Source organism: Lacerta agilis, chromosome 15 (assembly GCF_009819535.1).
Source record: "Lacerta agilis isolate rLacAgi1 chromosome 15, rLacAgi1.pri, whole genome shotgun sequence".
Classification (NCBI taxonomy): Eukaryota; Metazoa; Chordata; class Lepidosauria; order Squamata; family Lacertidae; genus Lacerta; species Lacerta agilis.
The window spans coordinates 39,748,974-39,763,961 of NC_046326.1; the positions used below are offsets into that span (position 1 = coordinate 39,748,974).

The following is a 14,988-nucleotide window of genomic DNA, read 5'->3' on the forward strand; positions in this document are numbered from 1 at the left end:
AAACCTGGGTTTGCATGCATACACCCCGAAATCTCTAAAGTTCCCGTTCTGAATGAGAAACACCAGGTTTTCCCCAATAATAAAATTAAATTTAAGCCTGGGCTTACACACACACACAAATGCACACACACGCAGAAACATCTATAATAGCTCAAGTTCGAGTTGTGAATGACGAACTTCTGTTTGCAGATGCACACACACCTAAAACCTCTCAAGTTTTTTTCTTGCATGAGCAGCAGCCCCAATCATTTTGCAACGGGGAAACAAATAAATTAAAAATCTGTCCCAGTTCACACATCAACACACACCTGGAATCTGTCAACTCCCAGTCCCCAATTATTTGCCAAGAAGAAAATGCAATTTGAAATATGCCCGGGTTTTTCCCTGAGCTCCTAGAAACGGCTTTCATTCGGCACAACCTTAGGTGGGTTTACTCAGAAGTTAGTCCGAGCAAAGCCAATGAAAAATTTAGCAAGCATGCCGACATCTCCAATACCAGATCTCTCGAAAGGTGTCTTCGGTGGAGATGCAAACACTAGAAATTTCCTTTAAAAAAGAAAATAGCTTCTCCAGAAACATAGTTGTGCTTTCACAACACAGAACACAAAACAGGTTAGGCCTGTTTGCTTCCTGACCGGTTTTCAAGTTTCTAGCCCTCTGTCTCTTTATTTTTAAATCAATAAAATGAAGCCCCCAGGGGTGCATTTGTGGGGCTAAAACTGCCAGTTTTTACAGTGCAGTCTTATCTATATGCTGACTCAGAAATAAGCTCCATTAAGCTCAATGGGACTTAAATCCCAGGGAAAGTGTACACAGGATTTGTAGTCTTAGCACCTAAGTATCTCAAGTATGGGGAAGGGGTTGCCTGCAGCTCAACCGAGAGAGCACTTGCTTTGCATGCAGAAGGTCCCAGGGTTTGATCTCTGGTATCTCCAGGCAGGGGCGTCGCTGGGGAGGGGCGGTGGGGGCGGGACGCCCCCAGTGACAGGGTGAGCAGCGGCGGGTGGGGGTGTCAAGCGGCGGCCCCTCCCGCCACTCCCACGCGCCGCCGCTCCCTCCGTCACCCCCGGAGCAGCAGCACATGGATGGGGTGCTTCTGCCGCTTTTTTTCAGCGGGGGGGGGCGACCCGCGAGGGGGGTTGTCACCCCCTCCTCGCTGGTCACCCCCCCCCCCCGAAAAAACCCCGGGGGGGGGGGGGCGGGGAAAGCCTGGAAAGGAAGCAGAGCAGGCGTGTTTAAGCGCCGCTCTGCTTCTTTTTCCGCTTTCCGCCGCTTTTTTCGGCGGGGGGGGGGGCCGACCAGCGAGGTGGGGGTCACCCTTGTCACTCCCTCCTCGCTGGTCACCCCCCCCGCCCAAAAAACCGGGGGGGGGGGGGGGGGGCCAAAGCCTGGAAAGGAAGCAGAGCAGGCGTGTTTAAGCGCCGCTCTGCTTCTTTTTCCGCTTTCCGCCGCTTTTTTCGGCGGGGGGGGGGCCGACCAGCGAGGTGGGGGTCACCCTTGTCACTCCCTCCTCGCTGGTCACCCCCCCCGCCGAAAAAACCGCGGGGGGGGGCGGGGAAAGCCTGGAAAGGAAGCAGAGCAGGCGTGTTTAAGCGCCGCTCTGCTTCTTTTTCCGCTTTCCGCCGCTTTTTTTCGGCGGGGGGGGGGCGACCAGCAAGGTGGGGGTCACCCGTCACCCCCTCCTCGCTGGTCACCACCACCCCCCCGCCGAAAAAAAGCCTCGGAAAGGGGGAAATCCCCCCTTTCTGTATACACGTGCGTCGTGACGTCATGATGACGTCACGGCGCGCGCGTCGTGCCCCTCCCCCAGGGGGTGCCTCTGCGCTGCCGCCGCCCCCAGCAGCGCAGAGGCTAGCGACGCCACTGTCTCCAGGTAGGGCTGGGAGGCACGCCTGCCTGCCTGAAACCTTGGAGGGAGGCTGCCAGTCAGTGCAGACAATACTGGGCTAAATGGACCAGAGGTCTGATTCGGTATAAGGCTGGTTGCTATGTTCTCAATAGAGGCCCAGGTCACCTCCCAGTCAGGGAGGGCAGTGGGGGGGGGGAACCTGCAGCTTTCCAGATGCTGATGAACTCCCACCAGCCTCAGGCAGCATGGTCAGTGGTTAGAGACGATGGGAATCCAACATCATCTGGGGCAGTGTTTCTCAACATTCTTAGCTCCCCTTTTAGCTAAAAAATCCCACGCTTCCCCTTCAAACATGGCTCGCCCGATTATTTTATTTGCATCAAAATTTTGGGACTTTCACATTTTTTAACTTAGGCTTCTGGTGTTTTTTTTAAAAACACTCATTCGCCCCCTCCCCATATCTTCATAAGCACCCCACCCCGGGGAAAGGCATACCCTCCTAGTTGAGAAACACTGATTGGGAGGGGTGTCACAGGTTCCTACCTTAGGGTCACAGACCCTCCCCCAATTCAAAATATATTCATCATCATGTCCAGGCATGAAACTTAGCCCTCCAGATGTTTTTGGGACTACAATTCCCATCATCCCTGACTACTGGTCCTGTTAGCTAGAGATGATGGGAGTTGTAGTCTGGAGGACCGAGTTTGGGGATGCCTGATCATGTCTCTAGTCCTTTTAGTTATAGAGGTGGTCAACGGACAGGGTAATTGTCAAGCAACTGCTTTTACTTACTGAATAAATTGCCATATATTTGTGGGGCTAGAACTCCCACCAGAGTTGCCTGGGGCTGATGGGAATTGTGGTTCCAAACATCTAGAAGGTGCCAGGCTGGTCAATATGGTTTACAACCGTATACTGTCAGCGACTGGGGATGGTAGCAGTTGAAAAAATATTGAACTAAACAGGTCCTTTGCATGTTTACTCAGAAGTAGGAAGTTAATCCTACTGTGTTCTACAGGACCTACTTAGCAAGTGTGTGCTGTTATTTTTAGTGACTTAAACGGTGCTTATATTTATGAAAGGCAGATTCTTTAAAATATATATACAGGTACCTTTTTAAAAAAAAAAAAACCCTTCAAGCAGCAAGATGCACCATTTTCATATAGATATAGATAGATATATAGTTTGGGGCATATGCTGATTTGATGCAGGTTTCAAATATATTAAAAACTCAAAAACTGAGAGCGGCAAGGAGACCCCTATTCCCTTCACAAAGCTACAATTCCTAGAGTTCCCTGGGAAGGTGGAGCATTAAATGAAATAGCTCACAGCTCTTGTAAGGCCAGCGTCGCAGGGGGTTGGACTAGATGACTCTTGGGAGTCCCTGCCAACTTTGCGGTTCTAACGTCAGACACTCCAAAATGTCCCTAGCTGACGGTTTTCTCCCCAGCCAGCCACCGAGGATCCCTGCTCCGCTCTGCCCCAGAGGGCAATGACAGGCACAAACGCCTCACTTGTCTCGTAAACTGCTGAGCAAGGGCCCTCTGCCATCACCATCGCAGTAAACTCAGCGCTTTTAAGCCTAAAAGAGAGAGAGAGAGAGAGAGAAAGGGGATGCAACACTTTGCAGAACTGCCAACTGAGCAGATCGGCTTTACAGCAGGGGGGGAAAAGGGGGGGGAGCCCTCAAGATGCTCTGAGCTTGCCTGCCGCTCGCCAAACCTCTCTGATTCCAGATTACGGAAGGTGAGGCAGGAGATGGGGGTACATATGCACATGTGGGCTACAAGCCACAATGGCAGAGTTCAGCCTCCACTGTTGGGAGGCAGCAGCTGCTGGGAATTAGAAGTGGAGGGACTTTTCTGGCACTCTGTTCCTGCTTTTTTGGGCTTGGCATTGGGGCATCTGGTTTATTTGTTTACTAGCAGGGAGTTCCCAGCACCGCCTAGGAATTCAAGGAAACCCAAAAACATTGTTTTTTTTTTTATATGGATAGTGCCTTTGTGAGCTTTAGGGCACAACCAGCCCAGGGCTCCTACCTGACCCAGCCCCAAATCCATTTGTGCCTGTGTGCTAATGTCCACTTAAGGTTGACTGGTCCACCATCTTGATTCAACATGGCGTCTGGTTTCCAAACACAGATGAAGACTGCTTCCCCTCGTGCCACGTTGGGAGAGAACCATGAGGACCGGGAGAGTTGTTCTGTTTCAGTGGAAGAGCCTCAGCTATCCCCAGGCTCAATCCCCAGCAGGATGGAGAAAGACCTGCTTGGCTGGAGAGCTGCTGCCAGTCAGTGTAGGCAATACTGAGCTTGACGGACTCAGGATTAAGGTAGATTCCGGAGAAAACGGGCTGCCAATTTGTGGATCCTAATCCAACTTCCTGCTGTGTAAAGCAGTGTTTTTCAACCTTTTTTGGGCAAGGGCACACTTGTTTTATGAAAAAAATCACGAGGCACACCACCATTAGAAAATGTTAAAAAATTTAACTCTGTGCCTATATTGACTATATATAAAGTAATTCTCTTGAATAGGAATCAAATAAACACAATTTTTCCCACGGCACACCAGGCAACATCTCGCGGCACACTAGTGTGCCGCGGAACAGTGGTTGAAAAACACTGGTGTAAAGAGCCGGTGTGAATATGCCCACACGTGGCCATTGTTGATCGCATAAAAATATATTTAAAAAACCAGTTTCAGCCTCCCACGGCCCTGTCTTTTATGCTTCGACCAGCTTCTGGCTGGATGGAAAAGGCCTTTTTGAGCTATTTAAGGCCCAGAGCCTTCTGTTTCCATTCCTGATGGGAGGGCTGCCGGAGTATTTCAATATTAGGGAGTGTTTGACTTCCGCTCCCTGCTCCTTAAATAGGGGCTTCCCTCAAATCAGTGGTTTAAAGCTGCACCCTCTCTTTGTTGGGAAGGAGTTTCTGTTTTTGGAGGGAGCTTTTGCCTGGGTGGCAAAGGTCTGCTCTGACAAACGTGCCCTTTCCCTCTCAATTTATTCATTCTCTCTCTCTCTCCCTCTCTCTCTCTCCCTCTCTCCCTCTCCCTCTCTCTCTCTCTCTCTCTCTCTCTCTCACACACACACACACACACACACAAGAAAAGGCTTCCCCTGCCACTCTCAGCCAATCAGCTGGCTATTATGGCCAGAAGAGCCAGCCAGTATGAGATCAGTTGGCAAACCCTACTGTGCTCTAGATAAGTGTAAACCTGCTGACCAAGTGTGAATGATTGTGACCAGCTGGAATGTGTCCTTGAACTGTGATAGTGTCTCTTGCTTGTCTGGATGGCGGCCAGAGAGCGGCTTGCTTGAGTGTGTGTGTGTAGCCTACTGTCAAAAAGTGAAAACCTGGACACAACAAAGTTGTTAGAGCTACACTTCCGACACGAGCTGTGATACGCCAGGATTTCTCCGGACGTTTCAGCGATTCCCGCCCGGACACTGTTTATGGTGACAGAATCCCGACTATGCCTGGGAAATTCTGGTCATATGGCAACCCTGCCTACTGTATGAAAAAGCCACAAAATTCACAAAGGGAAAGGAGCATGGCCCACCTTACCTTATCCTGTAAGAATCTACAAATCATAGGCCAGATCATTTGCCCACTGAGCCCAATATTGCCTGCTATGACTGGCAGCAGCTCTAGGGTTCATTTTAACTGGAAATTTGAGGCAAAGCATACGTTCTATTCACTGAGCAATGGTCTCTTCCCCATATATACACAACTCATTTCCGAGTATGCAGCGGCTATGCCTTCTTGTTGGACATTCTGCACTCTGTGTATGCTCAGGGGCAAATTCCTCTCTTACTACTGCTTGATGTGCCTTTTAAACGTCTAGACTGCAATCATCTCACAAGGTCCGACTCAGGTGCCAACCCCCTGGGGCCCTGGGTGTCTGAGCACCCACAAAATTCCCCATGAAAGGGCTGGGCACCCACAAATTTCCGTGCCAGGGCCATGCACACTGCATGATACCCAAGGCCCCAGGGCACCAATGGACACAGGACCAAGCTGAGGTCTGGCAAGGAGGCCAGAGAAGAACAATGCATTTTTTTCCTGTTTAGAATTTTTTATTTTCTTTTATTTGTTTCCTGCATTTCGTCCAAGGAGGTCCTCCCCTCCCACTTGATATGAGCAGCTTGGTAATGCCAGGAGCCTCTACCCCACTTTCAGAGGGAGCTGATGTCTGTACCTGACCCACACATGACCGGGGGTGGGGGGGAGAGAACAACCTCTAAATGGAGGGAGGGTGGGCAGGCAGGGAGCAGCCTCTGGCCTGCAGGCCAATTGAGGCCCGCAAGATGTTGTTTCAAAACCCATATCCACCTTCCACTCAGCTGGCATCGCTCTGATGGGGGCAACATTAGCTAATGGATGCAGGTTCAGGGTTGGATCCTGTGCTACCTGCAGAACAGGTGACGTGGCTGTCTGAAAGCTGCTTTCCACCCAGCCCCGGGCTGCTCTTCAAAACTCAGTTTCCCAGAGGTTTAAAAAAACAGCGCTGGACCTTTTGCAAAGGGGCTTTCAAACAGGCCCTTGCTGCTCTTTGACGTCCTGAAGGTCGGGGCTACAAAGCGCAGCCGCATCTGATGTCACATTGAGGGCAGGTGGGCAGGTAAGGACCTGACCTCCTGGGCAGAAAAGTTCCCTGCCCCTGCTCTAGACTTGCTAAAGCAAAATTTAAAAACCCCAATCCTTAAAAAATTAACATCCCACAAACGTCTTCCACCAAAAGCTCCATCCCTTCCTCACTGCAGTTTTCATTTCGCCAGCCCCTCTCTTGAAGAAACGAGGCACTTTTCACACATTTGTGCAGCCAGGGACCCCAGTGAGAGATGCTGGCTGAATCGTGACTCACTCCAGTGTCGCACATCACTCTGCTGTGCCTTTTTATGGTGAGAGGGTGAGACAGAAGCTGTATCCTACTTTCCCATTAAATATATATATATATTCCACAAACCTAGGAGGCTGCCTTATGCTGAGTCACACCATCGATCCATCAAGCTCAGTATTGTCGACACTGACTAGCAGCGTCACTCCAGATTTTCAGGAAGCGGGTATTTCACAGCCCAACCAGGAGATGCCATTTGACACTGAACCTTGGACTTTCTAGATACAAAGCAGATGTTCTCCCCCACCCCCCACCCCTGAGCTAGGGCTTTGGAAAGGAGAGCATGTTGTAGGTTAGGAAACATCACATTATTTGTGGTTGCAGAGACACAAACTTTATTTTTCTATTTCCCATGTGCCAAATAAGCAACGGAACTTCAACTTGAGTCGTGGCCACGGAATAGATCGGAGATCCTTTCAACTGGAAATCTAGAACTGAAGAGGTGGAATTCTTACCAGCACCACTCTTCTTTTGAAAGCTGAAGACATATACTTGGGAAACTAATTCAGCTCTAGGGCCGGCACCCAGTGATGGGCAACCTTCCAAGGGCCACATGCCACAGGTGGGCGGGACCAAAGGCAAAAGTGGGCGGAGCAACGGATGCGAATTTTTTACATCTTTGGCTAGTCACATATTTGGGCATTATCAGAATGAACAGGCGCACTCCAGCCAGGGGGTAAACAATGAAGGTGTAGAACTGGGCTGGTGAGTGTCCAGAGGGCCACATAGAGAAGCTTGGGGTCCGCATTTGTCCCACTGGCCGAGCCCTGCCGTAACACAACCAGGTAATAGACTGAAACCACAACCCCATGTTTGCCTGGGTTGTTGGCATCTATCTGTCTTGCAAGACAAACCGTTGCAGAGTTACACCGCCTGCTGTGGCTGTAGAGACCGATATGGGAGAGACATGTTTTGTTGCAGTTGGGGCAGAAGAAGGCGTCCGGTTGTGCTGCTGGCAGGAGATGCACCACGGCGTTTCTTCTCTCTGCGCTCCTCCCAGAGGGCATTCCTCCTCTGGTCACTGTTTTGGATGCGCAAACTGACTATCTATCCTTCAAGCACTGTGTTCGGGTTCCTCTCAGAAGCCGTTCCCACACAGCAAGGTTGATGTTGTCAGCCTTCGTGTCACGTCTGCCGACATCTTTGTAATGCAGGGTTGGTCTGCCACCAGGCCTGGCGCCCGAAGCCAGCTCACCGGAGAGCATGTCCTGCCATCTTCCATTCTGTGAACATGACCAAGCCAGCGTAGACGTCGCTGAGACAGGACTGCATACATGCTAGGAATGTGGGGCTTGGGAGAGCACATATTTATTTGAGACACTGCCCTGGGTAGCACAGCAACCTTTAGGCTCCATCTACATTTTAAAGCCGCCACATACGACTTCAAACTGTCATGGTTTCCCCCAAAGCACCTTGGGAACCGTAGCTTCCCTGGGAAGTGGGACTCATTGCTACACAGCTCTGGAAATTGTAGCTCTGCGAGGTTTCTCCTAATGCCTTTCAGCACCCTTAACAAACTAGAGTTCCCAAGATTCTCTCTTCTTCTTTTTGCAGGGAAAGGAATACTTGACTGTTTATAAAGTGGTGTAATACTGCTTCAACTGTAAGGTGCAGATGGCGCCCGAAAGTAGGCCGGATCCATTCCCCACCCACCCCCTCCAGGCAGGATCTCTCTCCCCGCTTCGCCAAACAGCAGTTTCAGTGTTGGGTTGCAACCAGCTTCCCCGCCCACCATCAGGATTGGCACGAATCCCATGGTGGCAGAGCAGAGGGCAGGGCAGCCCTCAAGCCTGCAGAACTGAGAGAGTCGTGAGCGCCTTTCCGAAAGGAGAAATGTTTATTTCTTACCCTTGCATTGCAGAGGGGCTGGACTAGATGACCCCCCTGGGTCCCTTCCAAGCCTACAGTGCTGTGCATATAAAAATAAATGTCCATTTGCCCTTGCTTTTTCTGGATCGTGCCACATAATCGCCACCTCCTGGCATTGCTCCATGTGGAGCAACAGATGTTTTGCTGAGCACATTTTGGCAGCCGGCCAAGAGCTGCTCGAACAAATATATTCTCTTGCTTGCTCTCTCTCTCTCTCCCCCTCCCCACCTCCTGCCACGCCGCTTCTCTTCCAAATGATCGAGTTCAAACAGCTAATTGGAGCTTAGCAGGTCAGCAACGCAAGAACGCAGCATCTCCAGAACGTGTGTGCGCATCTTCACCCTCCGGAGTGGCGATCAGAGCTTTTCCAAAGCATTGGTGGCAAAATTATTATTTTAAATGAGGATGTGTGCCAGTCTTGCACTGCTAAAGGTGTAGGTTGACTGCAGCCTTCGGCAGCCTGAGCTACAGCCCCCATCTTCCCCAGCCAGCGCTGCTTCCAAAACACCTGGAAGGGCATCCGATGGCCAAAGGTTGAGCATTAAAGGGGTGGCTGACTCGCAGTTCCCCAGAGGCTGCCAAAATGCAAATCCCGCCATCCCTGATCCCTGGCAGGGACCGGTATCAAGCTCAACAGCGGCTGGGCCAGGCACGGGCTTAGCAGTGTCAGAAACTCCAGATATATGAGCTAATAGCCAAAAGGTGATTAGCAACAGTGCAACAACCCTCCCAGGACGCGGCGTTATTTGGGGAGTCCCCTACACCAGAGGCGTTGAGTGTTTGTGGCCAATAACAGCAATTTCTCTCTCTCTCTCCCATGTGATAAATGCTTAAAAAAAAAAAAGATACGAGAAAATATGTCCAAGGCAATGGGTGTTCCGCATGGGGGGGACCGTAACGAAATGGTTACCAGCTTTAGAGAGCTTTCACCATTGGCTGGCTTTGCGGGATTTGGGGATGTAGCAAGCCGATGCGCAGAGGCATATATGTACCTGTTGTTGTCCCGAGTCATCCCTTGGCAGATCACAGAGAAATACAATGAGTGATCATTATTCTGCCAAGAACTCGTCAATACAAAAAAGGAAGAAACCTTGCAATTATATTAATCAAGCTCCTCAGCTGGGCAAAATAGATGCTTTGCACAAAGAGACTTTTTCAGAATAAATATCTATCTATCTGACAAGGCTGAGGAGCTTGATTAATATAATTGAAAGGTTTTTCCACGATAGTCTACCTGGTGACTCCCAGTTTTTTGCTTAACTACTGTTACGGAAAAATCCCAAGTGTGCTTGTCCACCTGGCCCTATGAGAGAAGCCCACGGGTTCTGCGGAGATCAAGGAGGAAGCCAGCCAGGAGCAAAGTAAAGCAAAGAAGCTTTATTGCGCAACAGGAGCAGCCAAGACTGTTCAACGGGGAAAGGGGTGACATGGACTTTTAAAACTTCACAAAACATCCCAGAATACCCTTCAGGAACGTCATCATCACATGGGGAAAACGTCAGGTGATTGACAGGAGGAAGGGGGGGTTTTCAGGATCTGCATATGGGGAAAACAAGTTTAGCATAACGATCAAGGTGGCAGGAACAGGTAAATGGTTTAAGGGTGGGTACAATACACATAGAGAGTTTCCACTGGGGAAGAACAATAGGGGATCCTTGGGAGGATGTCTGCTACTATGGTAACTGATGGATGGGGATTGAGTGGATTATTGGGAGGGGTGCATTTCCTGGATGAGGACGTGACTGCCTGCTGAAAGGATTATGAAGGTCATCGACACAAAGTCCAAAAATTATATATGTTCAAGAAAGTGTACTTCTGATGGTCGGAGGATGGCGGGAACCGAGGGGATGGAGAGTCCATCTCCTGAGGAGAAGATAGACACTCGAACTGAGCAGATTGGACACTGCGTTCAGGAGTTACGGATTTTACAATAATAAACATTTCGAGCTGTCAAAAACAGGCCACCCAGTCTTTAAATTGTCCATTTGATACATTGTTGCAAGTTATAATTAATAGTTTCCCCAACTGGATACATTTTGGTTTCGATTCCATTGTTCTCCCAGCAGGGAGCCTGTCAATACCCACTTAGCGTTCAGCCAAGCGTGAAGGTGATGATTGAATCATAGTATCTGAGCTGAACGTTCCATTTTGCAGGCTGAGCTGGATGCATGCTCCTGATTGGCGGGCCTGCCGTTCATTGAGAAAATGGTGTGTAGCGAAGCGCTTCTGACAGGTGAAGCGGTACGGGTTTTTAGGCTTTATGTACAGCCTTTTGAAGGGGTTTTTGGGGAAAATCAGTGTGCTGCTTGTGAGACCGTGTGGGGAAACATGTGGAGGGGTTTTCGGGGCCCAGGGGAAGTGTCCTAAAGGCGATCCGGTGAGTCCCGGCTGGCCGCCTTGTCAGCAGGCCTCCGGGAAGAGCGCTCCCCCTGCCGGTTTCCCTATCATATCCCCCATTCGGAGAGAGGGTTGCGGCCCGTTCCGGAGGAACAGCAACCCCTTCTCTCCGCACCTTCACAGTTCGGTGATCTGATATTCCCCTTCCCCCAGGTGCCGCATCTGTACGTATTCAGGGAAGGGAATGGCGGTACGGGAATAGGCTCTAAGGGGAAATATAGCGTTAGGGGCTTTCCGGGAGGGACAACGAAGCAAAGAACAACACGGTCCCCAGCAGTGAGCAACACAACAAAAGGTCACAATGCATACGGTAACGACTAAAACAATCACAACTAGTCCCTTCAGGAGTTGCTTCGCCCAGCCCAGGTCAGGCAACCAACCCCACAGGTCGAGCCCCGACAGTCCTTCATGCTGGATGTCACGCAGGGTCCCAGCAAGTCTATGTATGTTGTTTAGGTGTCCCGTTATGTTTAGGGTTTGGTCGGTTACATACGTACAGCACTCTGAACCAATCAGAGCACAAGTCCCGCCCTCTGACGACAGTAAAAAATCGGTAGCAATCCGGTTTTGGATCGATAATTGTCGTACCTGGGAGAGCTCAGTGGTTAGAGCATCGGTGACCTGTTCGGTTTCTCGCATGAATTTGAGGAGGATGTCCGTGAGTTTCAAGATGTCAACGTGATTGGAACCCGCTCCGTAGGCAGGGAACAATGCTCTCCCCCACGTCTCTCCGTTAGCGGCAACATCGGAGAGGTCCGAGAGAGCCTGTTCCTCTCTTTTGTTCCTTTGTCTCCCGGTAGGCAGGTCATGGGTGACTCGGATGCCCGGGACAATATATCCGATATAACAGGAGCCAGACATGTGGGGGCTGACCCACCGGTACCCGCGGTGAGCACAGATCCACCACAGGCCCGCGAGGTAGGACTCCATCCGGCCTGAGGCAAAACTTTGCAAGAGAGCGGGGTTCGGCTTTCCCACGGGTCCAACAACGGTAGTCCAAGCGGCGGAGAGGTCGGAGGCAGTCTGCGTGCCTCTCGGGCTGGTGATGATAACTTGCCCTGTCTCACGGAGTTCCAGGTTGATGTCGCACACACTGACCCCCACGTTAGGTCCTTGTCCAGTGAAGCGGCGGCAAAGGGGGCCCCTGGTTGGACCTGTCAAGTACAGGTATTGGTGGGTGAGATTCAAGGCTGTTAGGTTCCATGAGGCAACGTCCCCTGACCGGAACTGTTCCAGGGTGACGGCCACCGGGACCAGAGGTAGCCCTTGTCTCATATGGGTTGGAGCATGAGCACAGATCCAACAGTCCCGAGTAGTGGTCTCCTTTGCCACCTTGCTGAGGAGTTGGATGAAAGAGTTCTGCTCCCAGGAAGAGAGGAGGTCCGGTTCTATGCCAGACTGGTTCAGTCCTAATCGTCGGGGAGCGGTGCCTATCGGGTGAAGGGGGTCAGTGGAATTAAGGAGGCTGACGCTGGAGGCAATGCCTCCACATCTCATGGGTCCTGTATGATCCCAAGCAGGAGGATGGGAAGGGGCTACTGGGTGATGCCACCCTTCTAAATACTCTCTCCCCTTCCAGTTTCCCGTAAGTCCAAGGTCCCAGAGGCAACAAAACCTCCTGAGACATACGCCTTGCAACTGGGATCTATGGGGTCCCGGAACCATACGGAGGCATTGAAATCCAAAGAGGAGACTCTCAGAGGGTTGGTGGGTGTCCGTGTAGGCGTGTGAGGCTCCACCATGCGCCACCTCAGTCCAGTTAGGGAGCCTGGTAACTTCCCCTCGTTCGTAGAGGAGGTAGGACCCATTTATGCATTGCAAACGGTAATGCCCATGGTCCAAGGCAAGGACAGCGGCTCCAATGCGATGGAAGTATTGGGTACGGATAAAGAGTTCCCAATACTGAGAGTCAGAGAGTTGGGGTACTGCAGAGTGACGCAAGAGGGTCCGGGACTCAGGAACACAAAAGTCAAAGTCCCCCATTCGATCCCGGTTGTCCCTACCCCCTAGGTCAACAGCATGGAAGTCCAGGTAACGGTAGTCGGTGTGCAAGTGCACGCAGTAGTTGGCTGCGAAGGTGACAGTCGCAGCAGTTAGAACAAGGGTTAGAGTCCGGGGAGAGCAGAGAAATTGGGGCGGCATGGTGGAAGTTAAAGGTGGAGCTGTCAGATAGCTGTCAGCTGTCAACGAGCTGTCAGAAGGCGAGGCGAGCTGTCAACGAGCTGTCAACGAGCTGTCAGAAGGCGAGGCGAAGCGAAGGACGAGCTGTCAGCGAGCTGTCAGAAGGCGAGGCGAAGCGAAGGACGAGCTGTCAGCGAGCTGTCAGAAGGCGAGGCGAGCTGTCAACGAGCTGTCAACGAGCTGTCAGAAGGCGAGGCGAAGCGAAGGACGAGCTGTCAGCGAGCTGTCAGAAGGCGAGGCGAGCTGTCAACGAGCTGTCAACGAGCTGTCAGAAGGCGAGGCGAAGCGAAGGACGAGCTGTCAGCGAGCTGTCAGAAGGCGAGGCGAGCTGTCAACGAGCTGTCAACGAGCTGTCAGAAGGCGAGGCGAAGCGAAGGACGAGCTGTCAGCGAGCTGTCAGAAGGCGAGGCGAGCTGTCAACGAGCTGTCAACGAGCTGTCAGAAGGCGAGGCGAAGCGAAGGACGAGCTGTCAGCGAGCTGTCAGAAGGCGAGGCGAGCTGTCAACGAGCTGTCAGAAGGCGAGGCGAGCTGTCAACGAGCTGTCAGTCGCGTTTCAGGCGTAGTTTAATACCGGTGTTGCCGGGAACGATCTCGGAGGTCCAGATGGCGCCCGGTCCGGTCTGTTGGACCCGATCCTGGTCCCGATCCTGATCCGGTGGTGGGGCGATGTGTTCTCCGTCCTCGTCGTCTATATAGGAGGCTGCAGTGGGAGGTGGGTTATCAAAAGTATAATCCTCCCCCCCGCTTTCCTGTGTCTCCTGTGGCGGTTGTGTGGCCTTGCACCTGGTATGGTGAAGCCAGGCATTTTTCTCCCCCACTTTTAGAGCTGTGAGTGAGACGAGGAGGACCTGATATGGACCCTCCCAGGCTGGCTGCAGTGGGAGTTTCTGGTAGACCTTCACTAACACCCAGTCTCCTGGTTGGAATGAGTGAACGGGGGCATCTGCTGGCAGGTTCTGGCCTTCTATGGCCGCATATTTATGAAGGCTGCGCAGCTGTTTCTGCAGTTGTATCACATAGCTGGTAAGTTCAGCTTCCCCAATGTCCAATTCTGATAAGGGGAACTGGGTGTTATAGATAGGAGGGGGTCGTCCGAAGAGAAGTTCAAAGGGGGAGAGTTTTAGGGGTCCAGTGGGGGCGCTCCTGATGTTGTGAAGGACTATTGGCAGTGCATTGACCCACTTCAAACCAGTGGAGCTACAGATTTTCCCCAATTGGACCTTTATTTCCTGATTCATGCGTTCGACTTGCCCTGAGGAAGCGGGGTGGTAGGGGGTGTGCAGTTCCCACTTAATGCCAAGAGCAGATGCCACATGCTGGACCACAGCCGCTGTGAAGTGGCTCCCCCTGTCAGAGTCTAACTTGCGTGGGATTCCAAATCGTGGAATGATCTCATGGAGTAGGGCTCTGGCCACAACCGAGGCTGTAGCCCTTTTAGCAGGAAAGCCCTCAGTCCATGAGGAGAATTTGTCGATTATAACCAGAACATGATGAAAGCCCTGACACGGGGGAAGATCAATAAAGTCCAATTGTAAGTTTTCAAAGGGGACAAAAGCCCATGGTCTAGCCCCTGGTGGCCGCCTGGGCTCACGTTTAGGGTTATAATTTTGGCAAGTGACACAGTTCTTAGTAGCAGCGGCTGCTGCCGTGGCTGTCCCAGGGGCATACCAGGATCTTTGAACAAAGTCTATCAGCTTCCCTTTGCCCCAGTGGGTTTGTTGGTGGAGGACTCTGACAAACTTAGGGGTCCAAGCCCTGGGCATGACGACTCTCCCATCTGGAAGAGTCCATAC

At 51.6% G+C, this 14,988-nt stretch overlaps 1 protein-coding gene across 1 annotated transcript in view; it reads right to left on the reverse strand.

The window, feature by feature from the left end:
* The window catches only part of YPEL2 (yippee like 2), a 70,277-nt gene that overhangs the window by 14,431 nt on the left and 40,858 nt on the right, over positions 1–14,988 (reverse strand). The gene's annotated exons all lie outside the window — the stretch shown is intronic.